The sequence below is a fragment of the Bactrocera neohumeralis genome, chromosome 5 (genome assembly GCF_024586455.1).
Source record: "Bactrocera neohumeralis isolate Rockhampton chromosome 5, APGP_CSIRO_Bneo_wtdbg2-racon-allhic-juicebox.fasta_v2, whole genome shotgun sequence".
In the NCBI taxonomy this organism is placed as follows: domain Eukaryota; kingdom Metazoa; phylum Arthropoda; class Insecta; order Diptera; family Tephritidae; genus Bactrocera; species Bactrocera neohumeralis.
In genome coordinates, this window is record NC_065922.1 from 69796176 (window position 1) to 69813151 (window position 16976).

General features: G+C 32.9%; 1 protein-coding gene across 2 annotated transcripts in view; it reads right to left on the reverse strand.

Moving 5' to 3' along the window:
- The window catches only part of LOC126758996 (uncharacterized), a 332624-nt gene that overhangs the window by 179704 nt on the left and 135944 nt on the right, over window positions 1–16976 (reverse strand). Inside the window, exons 1-2 of one of the 2 annotated variants that reach the window (XM_050473509.1) lie at window positions 15834–16408; window positions 6986–7835 (exon numbers count right to left, since the gene is read on the reverse strand). The gene's annotated coding sequence lies outside the window, so the exon portion shown is untranslated. Of the gene's footprint in view, window positions 1–6985; window positions 7836–15833; window positions 16409–16976 lie in introns of those variants that run through there. The other variant, XM_050473510.1, reaches the window with a different exon arrangement.

The following is a 16976-nucleotide window of genomic DNA, read 5'->3' on the forward strand; positions in this document are numbered from 1 at the left end:
ACATATACACTTTTTTATAAGCCTATTGAGAATTTAAAATGCGTTTTAAATTGAACGAAATCAAACTTAAAAGTCATGTAGTGAGATGAGAAGCGTACTATTCAATCTTTATATATCTTTATTTATAATTTGAACATTTTAATATATATTTGAGACAAAGTTAAGCTCTCACTTAGTTTTGAGCTTTCAGTGAGCATACTTAAAAGCTCGGATTACAAAATGTTAAATTTTCTTTCACAAATTTGATGAAAAACTTTATTTCTCGCTTTCGAAAACTAAGAAAACGCAGCGAACGGTCAAAGAAATATATAAATTTTACTTGAAATATCAATCACAAATGCGCAGAGTTGCATCTGGTAGCTTTCGGTTATTTGTAAATAGTGTTTGCAAGTTGCAAGCTGCTTATGGCTTGTACACTAAGTTGCTGGCATTACAACTTGGACGCAGCAGAAGATTATGTGTATATATGGACATTGAGTTGCACAGTAAAAGGGTCAAGAGAGTAGTTGAAGCAAATATTTATGAGTAGATATATATAGAAAATAAATATATAAAAATAAAGCTTATATTATATATATACATACATATATATAAACATACATAGTATATAGAGTGTGCCTTAAATGCTTGCTAAGTTTCACAAACTGATACACAGGCATAAATCCGATTTTAATTTCCGTTACACGCGCACACACAAGTAAATAAGTGCACTCACACATACAAGCATATAAAATTATATTTACGGTACATTTTTATATTCACCGTAAGCGCTGCTAGTATTCTACATTGCAAACTGTGTGCTTTACTACTTTTTCGCAAGCGCTTGACTCGACCTTCGAACTCCGCATGCAACTCTGAGTTGATTGTAGACATTCAAAATTCCATCAAGCGGACAAGTGGGGCTCGTAAATTCAAATTTTAGTTACGAACAAGTCAAGAATCTGTAATAGAGATGCGGCAGCAGCAGCAAGCAGTTGAAGGCGTAGTAAGGAGAGCGAGAGCTGAAGAGATGGAGAGTGGTGGAGGAAGGAAGAGCTTAGGTAAAGAGCAAGTGCCTATAGTTATAGGTGAGTGTGTTATAAGTGTGTGAGTGGTTTGAACATAGAGCAATACGCAGTACCAGGCATGCAAGCAAAGGATTGTAGCTCAGCTAGGTAAGTAATATGCAATTGTAGGCATGCAAGGCAGTTTCTGTGCGACTGTGTTTGTAAGGAAGAGGCGAGCTTCACATACTGTCATGTAGACAAGTGAGAGCGGCACATAAATCAAAAAGAATTTGCTTTACACATACCACAACACAATTATATATGTATGTATGTGTAGAACTGTTAACATACACACACATATACACAAAAAACACACCCTAATGCTACAGCATATAAGTCAGTAGGCTTTTATATTCACGTCGAGTTTTCAAACAAGAAATAAACTTAAATAAAGTAAACTGTTTTACAGCTTACAACTTCTTGCCGCTACCCCTGCTGCCCTGCTGCTGCGCACGTAAACTTTATTATGTATTAAAGGATAAGCGTGGGGATAAAAACTTTTTTCTGTTGAGCGCTCGTGTTTGTAGCCTTGCCGCGAGTGGTTTTTATGACTTATTTCACGTTGATGACGTAACACATATGTAAGCCGACGGCTACATTCCTTTAAAATATATACAAGTATGTATGTATTTACGTGTGCCATTTCTAAGGATTAAAGTGAAATTACAATTCACGCGTCCAAATGAAAATGGCAGCGAAATAAAAGCGAAAATTGCAGCAGTAAAGTTGAATAAAGAGATGAGAGGAAGCTGAATGGAAGCACATGCCGTTGAAAAAAATAAAAAAATATCTATATACATATGTACACACATATGTATATGTATATAGAAAGAAAATTCTTTAATGGTAAAAAAAACTAAAAAAGTTGCCAGAGATTAAGGTTAATTTTTGTTTCAGAAAACTTATTAAACATATACTCTATTAAATAAAATATACAGAAAAAAGTTGCCACCTTATTCGAAAAAACAAACCGTATAAATATTTGAGATAAAAAAAAATAAAAAATTCAAAATTTAAACTTTCATTTTCAGGAAAATTATAAAAAAAAACTTTAAGAAGTTGCCACCTTAATCGAAAAATTAAGCGGTACAATACTTAAGACCTATGAAGAAAAAACTTTTGACTCTGCTTAACTTTTTTTAATATCAGAAAAAAGTTGTTTTATTTTTAGAAAAATTTAGATGTTGCCACTTATTTCGAAAAATGCAAGATTTAGGTAGCTTAGATTTTTTAAAAAATTCAAGACTCACTAAAAAATGTTAACATGCAAACACTACAAATGCAGTATTATACTTAATTTTATTTGCAGAAAAAATCGAAAAACTTTACAGAGAAAAGTTGCCACCTGATTCGAAAAAACCAAACAGTATAAACATTTGGGACATAATAAAAAATTAAACTCTCAAGTTCCATTCTGAGAAAAATTATAAAAAAACTTTAAGAAGTTGCCACCTTAAATGAACAATTAAACATTAAAATATTTAAAATCTTAGAAGAAAAAAATTTTTTTGCTCTGCTTAACTTTGTTTTATTATCAGAAAAATAAAAAAAATGCCACTTAGTGGTTTTTAACAGTACCGTTATAAGGGGAGTGAGAGGGGTCATCTTCCGATTTCATTCATTTTCACACTGTCAGTAGGATTTCATATACTATTTTTTGCTGGGTGAATTGCTTATTCTATGTAGCTTTATTAGTCAAGGAGACATGTAGATTAAGCTTATTGGAGGGCGGGGCCAAGCCCACTTTTTCCAAACTTTTTAGCCACAGGTACCCTTGCTACTGCTCCTGAGCGAAATTACAATTTTATATCTTAGCGAGCGGTTAATGGCTCGTAATTTTTTTACACTAAGGAACTCACATACCAAGTTTCATCAAGTTATAAATTTTTGCTCAAGCTACAGCTTGCACGTACAGACGGACGGACGGATTACAACTTTTCTCGTCAGCCTGCAATGAATCTGCTGGCGATTCTAGAGCCAACATCTACGTAGACAGCCAAGCAGCAATCAAGGCAGTAACCTGTATTGCATATCGTCCAGAAGTGCCTTGGGAAGCAGCGCAGCAGTGGAAAGTGTTGCCAGAAGCACGCAACTTCGCTTCTTCTGGGTGCCAGGCCACAAAGGCATCAAGGGTAATGAAATAGTGGTCGAAATTACCAATAACGGTGTACAGCTAACACCCTAAAACGTGATCTACATTGGGAAACCATGGTATTGAAAACCATAACTAGATGGAAAGAGCTACCTGGATGCAAATCTACAAAAATCATGTGCAAAAAGATAGATCAGAAGTACACAAAATTCCTGATGGCACTCGATAGAAGAGACTGTAGGAAAATGATCGAATGGGCTGACAGATACAGAAGCCTAAAGGAAATGTTTAGAGAAAAGAACCAGTTAAACAATGGAGCATCTCTTGTGCACTTGTCCCGTATTGGCAAGAATACGCTGTAAGTCTCCATGATATATGATATACTGGTGGAGGTATCAATAGTAAGACCACAGAATCTGTTAAAATTTGCGTCAATCGCAGGCTTCCTAAGGGATGACTAACTGTACTCCTCATGGATCTCGCAACTGAACTCCATCTTGTATAGAAAAGGACCAAAAGTGGCCTATGCGTGGCTCATTAGCGTACAAGACTAACCTAAACTAATGGTTATATCAAAAAAATTCTATCTAAATGCTATAGATGTGGCAACTCTATGAAAATATTAACACTACTTTAAGAATATATTTATTTTTTATGTAATTTTACGCAGAAAACATACAAAATGCTATAATTAAAGTGTTAATTTTTCTAAATTCTATATTGTAAGCCGCACTAAGGTTGCCATTTAGCAAAATATTCACAATTTAATATATTTACATTTATTTGGTAGTATCAGTTGTTGGATTTGATATTCAAATGTGAGTTTCAAACAAAGTGTATGCAATTGTAAGCACTATACGCATAAAGAATTTTTAAACAGGGTTGCCACAAACTATTTTTTAAATAAACATTTTTGGAAATTAAACATAAAAAATAAAATGTAAGCAGGCATACAAAAAAAAACTGTAAATTTCTATACGTTATCTTATTCTTTATATTGTCCTTAACCGTTGCGCATGTTGCTATAGAAATTAAAGCACATGAAAAACATCTTCCAAACAAACGCACTCACGCAATTTCTTTTACAAGTTTTTTTCTCTCCCACTCTCGCTCTCTCTGAATAAGTATTTATGTCAGCACCATTTCTCGGCTTGTTTTCGTGTACGCCCTAGTAATTTCCACACATTAATTCAAAAAATTCTCAAGCACACATTTTCTTGTGCGAATGTTTGTCTGCGTAAATGTGTGTGATGAATGAAATATACACTACTTGATTCAGATTTAAATGCTATTCATTTCTTAGTAATACTTTTTAAAGCTTTTTCGTATAAACAACTATATTTTGGGGGTTTAATGTTGTTGGCCTTTCGGGGCAAAGTAGTTTTGAAGTGTTTTTTATGCATTTAATGCTAGTACATAATATATAATAACACTAAAATAGTACATAAATGTATTTAAATATAATTTTTTTAGAACCAGAATTTAGTAAATTGTTTCGTGGAAGGTCATTAATCGTAACACAAAAGCTTTGAAATGTAATATTACAGTATTTATATTTTCCTGGAATTGCATAAGCTGTGTGAGAAGTGCGGACGTACAAAAAATAAGATGAGTGAAAAAATCAAAGAACTCAAAGGTTTCTTTGACATAACCACAATATTAAAAAAAAAATTATAAAAATTGCTTAAGAAGGCTATTTAGTAAAATGGCAATGAGTTCAGCAAACAAATGTATGCCGAGAAAGCTTGGGATATGGCTAAACAGGTAATTAGAAGTGGAATAGCTGAATGTGATATTTATCTCTCTTGCTTTTCTCAGACCCGGTAGCTGTATTCAATATGAGTGGTTTTCTCACACTCATAAAAAAAATTCACACAAAGAGGACTTCAGATAAATATCACCTATTCCACTATGTCACTTAGGTCTTTAAAGACGATTCAATGAAACACCGGAAATTAAATAAAAAAGCTAATTAACTATATCATCTAGATTTATACGATCGCGTGCGATATACGATACAAGCCATCTGTTTTTTATATACCTAGATATAGATGACTTTAGAAAGTCTAAAATGGTCTCATAAACTGGAACTTCAGTTCTTTTGTACTGTCCAAAGTTCCACATGTCGTCAGCCGAGCTTCAACAAAGTCGTTGAGCCTGTAAACAAACTCTAACTAACCTCTTTTTAGGAGTCGAAACTAATAATTATAAGTATCCGCGATACAGAAAGCTTTAGGGACTTCAGAAATTTAAGTTTGGTTTCATAAGCTCGAACTTGAGTCTTTCGGGCAGTTCACAGTTTCAGATTTCATTTATTCTAGTTTCTTCAAAGTCTTCGAGCATGAAAATAATGGCTAAACTCTCCGTGTTACTTGAAAAGTAATATTATAAAAGGGAAGGGAGTTCTTCGAGTCACACCATGTAGAAATTTGTGCAAGGACTAAGTTCAGAACCGGTACTGTCAGGTATTGACTTCAAGAAAAAATTTTGGTAGAAGCAACTTTTAGTAAGTTAATGGTACCACTGTAGAAGTGAAGCAGGCGAGATAGGGTTATGGATCTATGGATTACATTGCTCTAGGTAATGCGAGGTGCTATATTGAACTCGTGATGAGGCGGTTTTGTAGAAATGCAAGAAAAAGTGAGCCAGTTTCGACCTTATGGAGATAACTATGTAAGCCGAAATTGGAACATATTCGAAAGCCTCGGAATTCATAAGGATAAAGACAATTATAAGATGTTGCAATCTTCGGCGATCGATTGATTGGATCAAGGAAGCATCCAAAACAATATGACATACATTTTTAGAGGAGACACTATGATCTTAGGACTTTCAAAACAGACAAATTTCGAAATTGATGAAGACTTTGTCAATGAAGAAATAGTATGAGTCTTTCGGAAGTGACAAATTTCGAAAGCGATGAGGACTTTTTAGAGGAGAAACTATGACCTTAGGACTTTCAGAACAGACAAATTTCGAAATTGATGAAGACTTTGTCAACAAAGCAAAGAGCAGGTTAGCAAAACAAGTAGGAAAGCTTGAAAAAAGTTAAACATCCCTAAAGTTTTTATATTAAAGTCTAAAGAGAAATATTTTTTAAAGTTACTGAAACTTATAGATCAGAGAAAAGGTTGTCATATCGGACTTCCTATTCGAGATAATGGACCAACTCATAGTTCTAACATCTTCTTGGATGTCAACCGCCATAATGGAGGCACGCAAGGAGATCTCAAGTCCCACACAATGCTACAGTAAATGAGTAGTAATAACTAGCGCTAATTTTCATTTCTCTTTCACAAAAAAAGAGACCTCCAGTCAAAAAGTAAGCCCTCTCATATACAATACTAGTTAAGCCATTAGCTTGGACTGTGCTGCCCGTGGATAGGCGCTAAGTAGTTGCGTTTACGAGTATCTATTTTTTTTCTTCATTTGTAGAATTGTACGCCATTCACTTTTGCCACATGCCACAGTCAATGCATGACCTGTCAGCTGTCATGTCATGCCGTCATTTGTAAATAATGCTAAACATTAAGGGCTAAAAGATGTGCGTGACCTTGGTGTTTATGCGTTGTAACGCCGGTTGCCATCAATGCTAACAGACAAAGCAACTGAACCAAATGAATTTCGACATAATGTTACGTGCAGGGCGGATTTTAGTTGACAGTAGTGTGTATGAATGTACCGTTATCTGTATATATATGTGTGTGTTAAGCATGTTGTGTGCACGACACGAACGCCTACGGCGCGTATACGTGGTCATTTCGGTCATAACGGTAATGGTCATGGCTGTTGCCATGTCAGTCTGTGACTTTTGCCTTAACGCCTAAAAATATGCAAGTTAATGTACCTTATAAATCATCCATTTTAGACAGCGGCGCGCGGCAGTGGTCGGCACTTGCAGCTTCGAGGCGTGTCCGTTGTGTCTGCTGGCCCGGCTATTGTTGTTTTAGTTGTTGTAATGTGAATTTGTGCGCTTTCATAGCCATTACGGCGAGAAAAAATTTTCATTGTCACTTTATCGCAATTGCTGTCATCCGCTTCCTTTTGCACTTTCGTCGGTATTTTCTTCACTTTGCTCGACGGCCACTCGGTTTTTTCGGCAATTTTTCTTTTTCGCACTTTTTTCGAACTTTTTTTCACACTTTTTTCGACTTCTTTGCCACGCACTTTGTCACTAGTTGTTTTTTTAGAAGTTGTTGTTGTTGCGTATATACATATTTATAGTTACCGTTAGAGTGGTTTTAATACTTTGTGGGCGTCGCCAAGCCACTAAGGTAGGTGTGGCGGGCAGCAGAAAAGGTCGCATACAAATTTTAGTTTTCTTTTCGTGGATTATAACAAATTTTGTTTGTTCTTCTTTGCACTTGAAATTTTATTCATGATGAGCGCCCACAACCGCGTACTGCGCTCAAAGATATTTATTTTTCAGATTTTTTTATCTGAAATCTGTGCCTTATTTATATTTGGGTTAGAGCTGCTTTGATACCATTTAGTCAAGCAAACACTGGTCGGCCAATAACAACTTTGTCAACTTCATTTAGGGCGCACAGCTGTTTGTAAATTGCCGTTATGGCCTTAACCTCACTTTTTGTGCACTGATACTTTGATAAACGTTTTAATTTTGTTTTTCTTGGTTGTTTGTGCGATCTACCACATTTAACTAGTTGCCCCAGAGAGTCTCTCGCGCATTCCGGTAGCTGTAAAAATATGAAAGAGGGTCAAGAGGTTAGACGTTTGTTTATGTGTGTGTGTGTGGGGTTGCTGGAAAAATTATTAAATTTAACAAAACAATTTCTTTCATATGATTTTTGTGGAAAGATGCCACTTTGAGTTTGTATATGTAAATAAAAAGAGTTGGGACATCAATCTATAAAGGAAGCTTGCTTCTGAAATTTTACTTTGGCATTGCTTCTTTATAAACAAGACTCATCTCATATATAGATAAAAAATAAAGTAAACAACATTGCAAAAAATAAACAAGTTATGCACTTCGCGTCCTCAATAATGCCAGTTGGTGATACAGTTTAAATCGAGATCAATTATTCAACAGTCAAGACGTCGAACCTTAAGAAAGACTTGATATCTTATGTTGATTGCTGGCCGAGAGAGGTAATGGTCGAAATTTCTATGAAAAGATGCGGCGACTAACAGAAGGTTTCAAGACCGGATCATACTCTTATAGAATCCGGGGTGATCTAGTGACTGATGCCCAGAGCATACTGAAATTATGGAGGAAACACTTCTCATAACACATTTAAATGATGAACCCGATCCCTTAATGGATGATGATGGACCACCGATCATTGAAGAGGTTCGAAAAGCAATTACCCATCTGAAGAACAACAAATCGATCGGCCGATCTATTCAAATACGCTGGCGAAGTACTGATAAGGAGCATGCAATAGCTTCTTCGTACGTAAGCATGGCCGACAATTTAAGTGTGCTTTGCCAAATCCATAAAAAGAGAGACCTCACAATCTGTGCCAGCTATCGTGGGATAAGCTTCATGAACATCGCATATTAGGTTTTATCGAGTGTAATGAATGAAAGACCGTCAACAAACTGATTGGACTTTATCAGTTTGGCTTTAGGCCTGAAAAATCTGACTAACCAGATATTCACCATATGCCAATTCTTGGAAAAGAGCCGTGAAAAAAGGATCGACATACACCACCTATTTGTTGATTTCGACGCTGCTTTTGACAGTATTAAAAACTTTCAGGCCGTTTTGGTATTGTAACTGCGGCGAAGGCTCTTATGAGACTTAGAGGAGCGTTTGTTGGTTATATGAGAGGTCCCGAGCATGAACACACTGAAATTCTGCACTACTTCGTTAGCATTCCCGACAATCTATATAACGGTAACGTTTATCCTTATCCCGGTGATCTCTGCTCTAATCACACACCTGGGAGGTATTATAGGGCGAGGCAAAACCTTTGAAGAAGACTTGTAGTGAACTTTCTCGCGCATTGATCGAATTTTAAGAGGGAGAGTGAGATGAGGAGTTCTTGTCCGAAGTTCTCCATCAACTCTTAATACAGACTACCAGATCACTGTAGCGTCTTTTAAGCGGCGGTAGCTGTCATCAAGGTTGTAGTTGATGTATTGCTACAAAGTGCAACTGCGCGCTCGAAACTTGTTAAGGATTTCATGACCTCTTTAGCAATAGCATCAAGCTTCATCCGTAATAGACTTGTTTGAGTGTTCGTTTAAAGAAAACACGATGAGCTTGCTGGGAAAGCTACCTTTATCTCAACTGTGTCCGTTTAGAAGCGAGTGGCTACTCCGTTGTTTTCTTGTTATCTATCGCTGGACCTATGAACCTACCGAGAGCTCGGATAGTGCTGGTCAACAACCAGGAATTTTACAACTATAACATTCTTCTCGTCTAGAATGAATGAAATGGAAGAAGTTCTTTGAACTATATGCCATAAGAAAATTCAATCTTTCTGCAATTGGAGGTGTTATTCATGGTTCACACGCGATACGGCGAAATATTCTGCCGTACACTCTTTATCAAAGATGTATGGAGGAAATCGAAGGATTTTTCCCAAATGAGATTGAAATATTTTGGTAGACAAGCCTTAGGTGGACCTTGTGAAGTAACAGAAATTGACATAAACGGACTTAAAAAAATTGTGGTAAGGTCAAAATGCTTCGAGGGTCTATAAGGAACTGGTGATAAATTTTTAGGAGTTTTTTGAGTAACAGAAACGACCAACCTTTACAGCTTTCCAAGAGAGATCCATTGGTTAGAATGAACCCTACGACCTTGCGTTGTATTTCTCACTTACTACCATTTGAACGGTAGTGGGTTTTCTTTTATTAGTATTAGAAAATATAATAAAATCCACGGTTAAGGCCTAGTCAATTCACAATTCCATGAAAATGATAGATAAATATTGAATATATACAAAATTTCTCTAATAATTACTTTTTTATTAATGAAAACTCGAATAAAATATCACTTTGCATATCCGCATTTATTCTGTAAGCAATGATATATTTGACCACACCCAAAAATGTAAAAATAGACACTTAATTTTTCAATTTTTAATTAATTCCTGCTAAGCTTTTACGCTCTGAAGCGAAAATGAAAAGGTCAAAGATGAATAGCGCTTTGCTATGAACCTAACGGGCATGTGACTTCCGCAAATAAAGGACCGTTTACTTTTGAGTGAATGCACCTTTTAAGGGATAATAAGCCAGTGAGCTGAACTGTGAAATGGCAAAAGATCGCCCGTATTTATTTAGCGGAGTGTAAGCTTTGGATTTTATGAGTTTCTGTTGCCTATTTGGTGGCTATTATATATTTATTTGGCAAATAGTCATTTTTTAAGTGGTTAAGTTTTGTAATATGTAATGTATTTGTATAACAAATTTTTGGAATTTTATTGTTCAAAAGTCAAAATTTGTTTAAAACTTCTTTTCATCTCCAATTATTACTTTTTATTTTATTTTTTTTAATAGTTAAGTTAATGAGCTAATAAATTGTATTTTGGGCTTTTTAAATATTAAATTAATATTCAAAATTTTTTTAATATTTGTTGTGCTTTTGAACACTAAATTTTTTGCTTTTATTTAATTTTTTAAATTTTTTTTTAACTAAAATTATTATTTAGTTTAATTTTAAGATATTTTTAAAATTTCCTATTAATGGTTTTGGTTTATTCCTATTTTCATATGTTATATTTTTTTCAAATTTTAAATAAGTTTTTTATTTTTTTTAAATCTATTAAATTCAATTTCAATTTATTACTAATTTATCGTACATTTTATTTATAATTTTCTAAAATTTACTTTTGGTTTTTAAATATTTTATATTTTTTCATATCAAGATTTCTTTCTTTCTCTTCTAAATATTTTTTTAATATATTGAAAATCAAATTGAACTTTTTGTTTTATTTTTTTAATTTAAATTAATTTTATATTTAAAGTTAAAAAAAAAATTTGGTTGGAACACAATTTTTCTTGAATTATGTTTTAATTTTTAAATATTATATATTTTCTGCCTCAATAATAATAATTTTATTTATTTAAATTGTTTTTTAATTTAAATATATTATTTACATATTTAAAACTTAAAATAAAATTAAAAAAATTAAATTAAATTATTTATTTACATATTTGTTCAATTCACAACCTGTCGTAAAGCATCGTAAAATCGTAAAATTATAAATTTTTACATTTGTTTTTTTATAATTTTACGATTTTACGATGCTTTACGACAGGTTGTGAATTGCTCAATTGAAAATTAAAAAAAATTTTTTGGTGTACAATTTTTATTTTAATAATTCTTTAATTCTTGATATTGACATATTATAAAATTTTTAATTTTCGTTTTTGTTAAGTCGCAATAAATATTTTTCTTAGTATAATTTTTTTAATACAAAAAATATTTATATTGGTTTTTTTCGTATTTGATTGTTTGTTTTTATATATGTTTATGTAATATTTTTTAATTTACTTATTGTTTTGTTAATATTTCTGATTTTTGAGTTTTTTTTATTTACAAATTTTTATATTTTTTGAAATTTTTTATAAGTGTAAATTAACCCATAAAGGTTAATTATGTATATAATCGGCTATAATCGCGTAAGCGGTGTCGGTAAAGAAGAAGAAGAATTATGTATATAAAATTTTCTAAAATTAAAAAAAAAAAAATTATTTCAATTATAAATTTTTTTTATCTTTTTTAATTTAAATAATGTTTTTTATTTAATTTTTTTTGTGCTTTTCTTTTGGATTTTTATATATTTTTAAGTTTCGGAAATTTTTTTTATTAAAAATTTTTAAGTTAAAATTTTTTATTAATATTTCTTAATGATTTTTTTGTTTTAATTTAAAAATTTTAATTTTTGTTTATTTTTTTGTAATTTTAATTAATTTATTTTAATTATTTAAATCTTTTTTTCAAAAATATTTTTATTTTATTTTGATTTAAATTTTTATATTTATCTATCTTCCTTTATAATTTTATTTATGTTTATATAGTATTAAATATTCTAGAATTTTTTTTCATCCCCAACTCTTCTTTGCTTTCCCTTTGCAATAAACTTTCTACACTCCTTACAACTTCTCAAATATTCAATTTATATTAATACGCTCTTTTCTCCGCCTCGCTCACTCTCACTCCGTTTTATTGCCAATTGTTATTTTAAGCACGTTTTCCTATTTTCTTGCCGTTACATTGACTAATTAATTATTTGTTTGGGTTTCTGCTACGTTCCTGGCTGCTATTGTTTTTGTTGTTTTTAGCGCACACTTTGCTCATGTTTGATTGTTATTGTTATTGTTTTTGTTGTTGTTGCTGTATAAACAAACTACGCCATGTCATAGTGTTTGTTATTAATTTGCTTTGTTGTTCGAACGTTTGTGGCCACAAAGCTGGAATATTTGCCAATGAAGGCATGTCTGTGTTTGGGTGCGTATGTATATGTGTGTGTGGGTAGCTGTAGACGCGTACGTGAGAGTGAAACGTTGGCTTTTGGTTGGCAGTGAGGATTAATACGCTTAATTTTAACAGGCAAACTAATTACGAAAAATTTAATTTAATTTCGCACGTTTTTTGGTTTAATAGAAAAAATGCGTGGAAAAAATTAAAGCTTTGTTGTAAAATTTAATTTGCGATATTAGCAATTTTTTATGAAATATTAAAGTATCATATTACTAAAAAGCATATGCATTAATTTTTATTAATTAAGCAGTCTATGAAATTGATCATACAAATGTAACAAAATAAAGTTGATAATAAAATTAGCAAGTAATGAAAATTTTTTTGCATAAATATTAAAAAATAAATTGTGAATTAGATATGTTTGACTAAAAATTATGTAAACCAAAAATTTTATACATTTTCATGCTCTTAGATTATTAGCAATAAATTTTAATTTTAAATGAAGATACAAATGTGTTGGTAGGAAACATTTATAGTGAACGATCCATAATTTTTTTTTTGTTTGGTTGGCATCACATCTGTGAAACATATTCAATAACCTTACAGTCATTCCAAAAACAACATCATATTTTTTCATTGTGTTGGCAGTGTCAAATTTTGTACCGAAAAGTGATGATCTGCTGAAAGCAAAGAAAAAAGAAAGATCCAAAAGTGTCTTTGTCCACACCGCATACACATGAATTGAATGAAAGACGAATGGAAAACCAAAAAACACTTGTATAATTTTGCTTCAAAGACACGAAAGAAAATCAGTTTTGCATCCAATTTGGCGATGAAAAATGGATTTATTTTAAGAACCCTAAACGAAGAAAATCATAGGTTAATCCGCGACAATCATCAACATCGACTGCAAAAAGAGATCGATTCGGTAAGTAGGCAATGGTCTGTGTTTGGTGGGATCAGAAAGATATGAAGTTTAATGAGCTTCTGAAACTGTTAATACTAATCGCTACAAACAACAAATGATCAATTTGAACCATATATTGATGAAAAAACGACCAGAATGGACCAGAACACGGCAAAGTAGTTCTGTTACACTTCGATGTATCTGCACACAAAGCAAAATCGGATCCGCATACAATCGAAGTACTTGGCTGGAAGCTGTTAACTCACCCGCCGTGTTCACCCGCCGTGTTCACCCGCCGTGTTCACCCGTCGTATTAGCCCCTTCAGTTTACCATTTGTTTTCATCGATGGGACACGCATTGGCTGAGTAGCACCGAAGGCGAAAATTGTGTGTCTGATTGGTTTGCTTCAAAAGGCGAACATTTCTATTGACATGGTATCCACAAATTGTCAGCGGGGTAGTCGAAATGTGTATAAGGCAAGTGTGAATACTTCGAAAATATTTTTTTTTGGACTTTTCCATTCAAAATTAGTATTTCATTTTCACAAAAAAAAGGCTCATTTCAAACACGTACACCTTGTGCTACTCATAAACGTCGTAAACCCAATAAAATATATATTTATATATACTCAGACGTTATGGGTCCAAAATTTTTCACACATTCTTTCTCTTCAAGAAATTGCTCATTTGTCGGAGCTGTTGATATAGGACAACTTTAGCATACAGCTGACATACAAACTGACTAACTCAAGTCCTTTGATAAAAGGTTTTTTTAGTTGACAAGATATCTGCATGAAATTTTGCATGAATTATTTTCTAAGGTCACGGTACATTCTCCAAATAAACTGTTTATATCGGTACACAATAGCATATACATAGCTGCCATGTGAATTGAATGATCGGAATCCAGTGCCGTATGGAAAATTTTTCATTTCAAGAGATAGCTACGTCAAATTGGCATGGGTTATTGGGTGTGTTGACAAATCGTGTCATACAAACTGACAAAAAAATTTCTTGAAAGGAATCTTTTGTATATAGAAAGGTATTATAGCCGAATTTATTGTCTTTTTGGTGTTTTAAAGTTTTTTTTTTATAAACTTTCTAGTATCAAAATTATATTATATTTTTTAAATTCTAACTATATAAACAATTTGATACAAATTTGGTTCTAAAAGTTGTATAAAAATCGGGGTATATAATTCTCTATCTAAACTATTTTTCAAAATACTTATATTCTCTTCCGATTAATTTAACATAAAATAATGTTATATGGCTTTTTACAAAATCGTTTATGAAAGCAAATTGAGAATATTTTCCAAGCATAAATTTAATAAAACAGCAAGAAAATTTATTTGATTAAATTGATTCAGAAGGAAAATGTATTTTATGAACTCTTTCAGAGTATCACAGACATTTTGTAGAAACCGAAAATATTAAAAAAAATTGAGCAAAATTTTAAGGGTCTAGAAATTTAAAAAAATCGAATTTTTTTTATATTTTCAACTATTCAAGAATAAGTGTACAAGAGGATTTTTCAAAATTCAAATTATTTTCGGAGATATAGGCATTTTTCTGACCCGGCATCCAAACTGGTTCGACCGCAACTAATCGAACAAAAGACTTTACGCGAAACTTTAAACGCGTTTTTCTCAAAACTGACTTTTTCGGAACGATACCCACGATTTCTCAGGTTCTACTACACCGATTTACTTGAAATTTTTATAGAGTCTTCTTTATAGGCTTGTCTATGGTTGGAACTAGCCCCATCCCCAAATTTTTATTTTTATTATTTTTAAAAAATTCGAATAGTCAGAAAAAGTGATCTAAAAAAACTTTTTTTTTTCAGGCAGTCGCCATTTTGTGAAAAAATTTTTTCCCACTTTTCCGTAGTTCCGGCCATTGCGACATTATTCTAGATTAATAATCTTTTTTTGTTTGGTTTCAGATAACTAGGAGGGTTGAAATCATGGGTATGGTCACGTGGAAATTTTTAGAGACCCCCCACTTCGTCAGCTCATAATTTTTGAAATTTTTTACTTTTTTTAGTTTTTAATTTTTTTCTGTACTCTTCTAAAATTAACAAATAACTAATAAAAAAATTGATACTAAAAATATTAATTGCCTTTTTTTTACGACACTTTAAAAATTACCTGAAATTCATGCTTCTAGACCAGAATACCCCCTTATGAAAAGTGTTGTTACGTTATTTTGCTTTATAGGTGACGATACATTATCTAAACTGTTATGTTTTTCATCCAAAAATTTTCTACATAAATTCAATATTTTTTTTTTATATAAAAATATAGTGTCTATAAGTTTTATTGAAAAAATAAAATATACGACTTCTTTTCTTAAAAAAAAAAATTATATATATTTAATCAATGAACTAACCACTGTTTAAAGCTGAAGCTCCTTCTCTTACTGAATTTTAAATATTTTGTTTGTTGCTTTTTAATGTTGTTGTTGCATTTTATATTGCATAAAATTCTCAGCTTTCGAATATGCTAAAATTTTTGTTTAGATGTATTTCATTTGCTTGCCAAAATTATGCCACGAATTTCACTTATTTTCCTAGTTTTCACGTTTTTCACTGCTTACACACACCTTTCGCCACATACACACGCCGTCTTGTGGCTTCACCGCCGAATTTATCGATATTTTGCAACTACTAAACGCAGCTCAACATTAAATTATGCACAACACTAGTTTTGTGTGCTTACACGCCACTTATTTTTCAATGAATTACATTTATTTTATACAAAATGCACGAATAAACTTGTTTCGGCTACCAAACAATATCACTTTGCTTGCCAACGCACCGTCTGTCTGGCCGCAGATGAGCAAAACAACAAATTTGTTTGACAAACAAACAAAATAGTACTGTTATATGTGTCAATACACGCGCGCAATCAGCACTATATTCGCCCGTCAACGTCAATTTTGCACCGCCCGCAAGTGAACCGTCACTGACGTTCATCGCACGACTAACACGCTCGTCGGCAGCGCTTGGCAGGCGGCCGCGCAACCCCAACGCCAATTGCAGGTGTGTCTGTGTGTGTTTGTGTGCCCACATGTTAACCGTTAGTTTGGTGAAAATCGCACTCGTGCTAGTTGTGCTCTTCGTCGCTCTTCGTGTGCTCACATTGCGCGGCTAAAATGAACGCATGGTGAGTTAGAGAGCAGCAGCACTGACCTTGTGCACGAAGTTGTGTGCTCGGTGGCGAGATTTGCGCTTGCCGGGTCGCAATGAACTTCCGGTCGAGGTGAATTGTTGCTGGTATGTCAAAAAAGAGCAGTGTGCACGATGCATTTGCTTCAAATTTGAGGTGAATTGTTTAACGGGGTGAACAAAATGTACCTTCGTGAGAGTTTTATTGCAAGCTTTGAGGAAGGAGAAATTAACATTGTGCCGAACCTACCACAAACAAAAAAAACATATATATTTTCACCATAGGTATCTGGAGAAACCCACCACAATCAAGAAAATATATAAATTTATCACCACAGGTAACAGGAGAAATGTTGAATCAACCT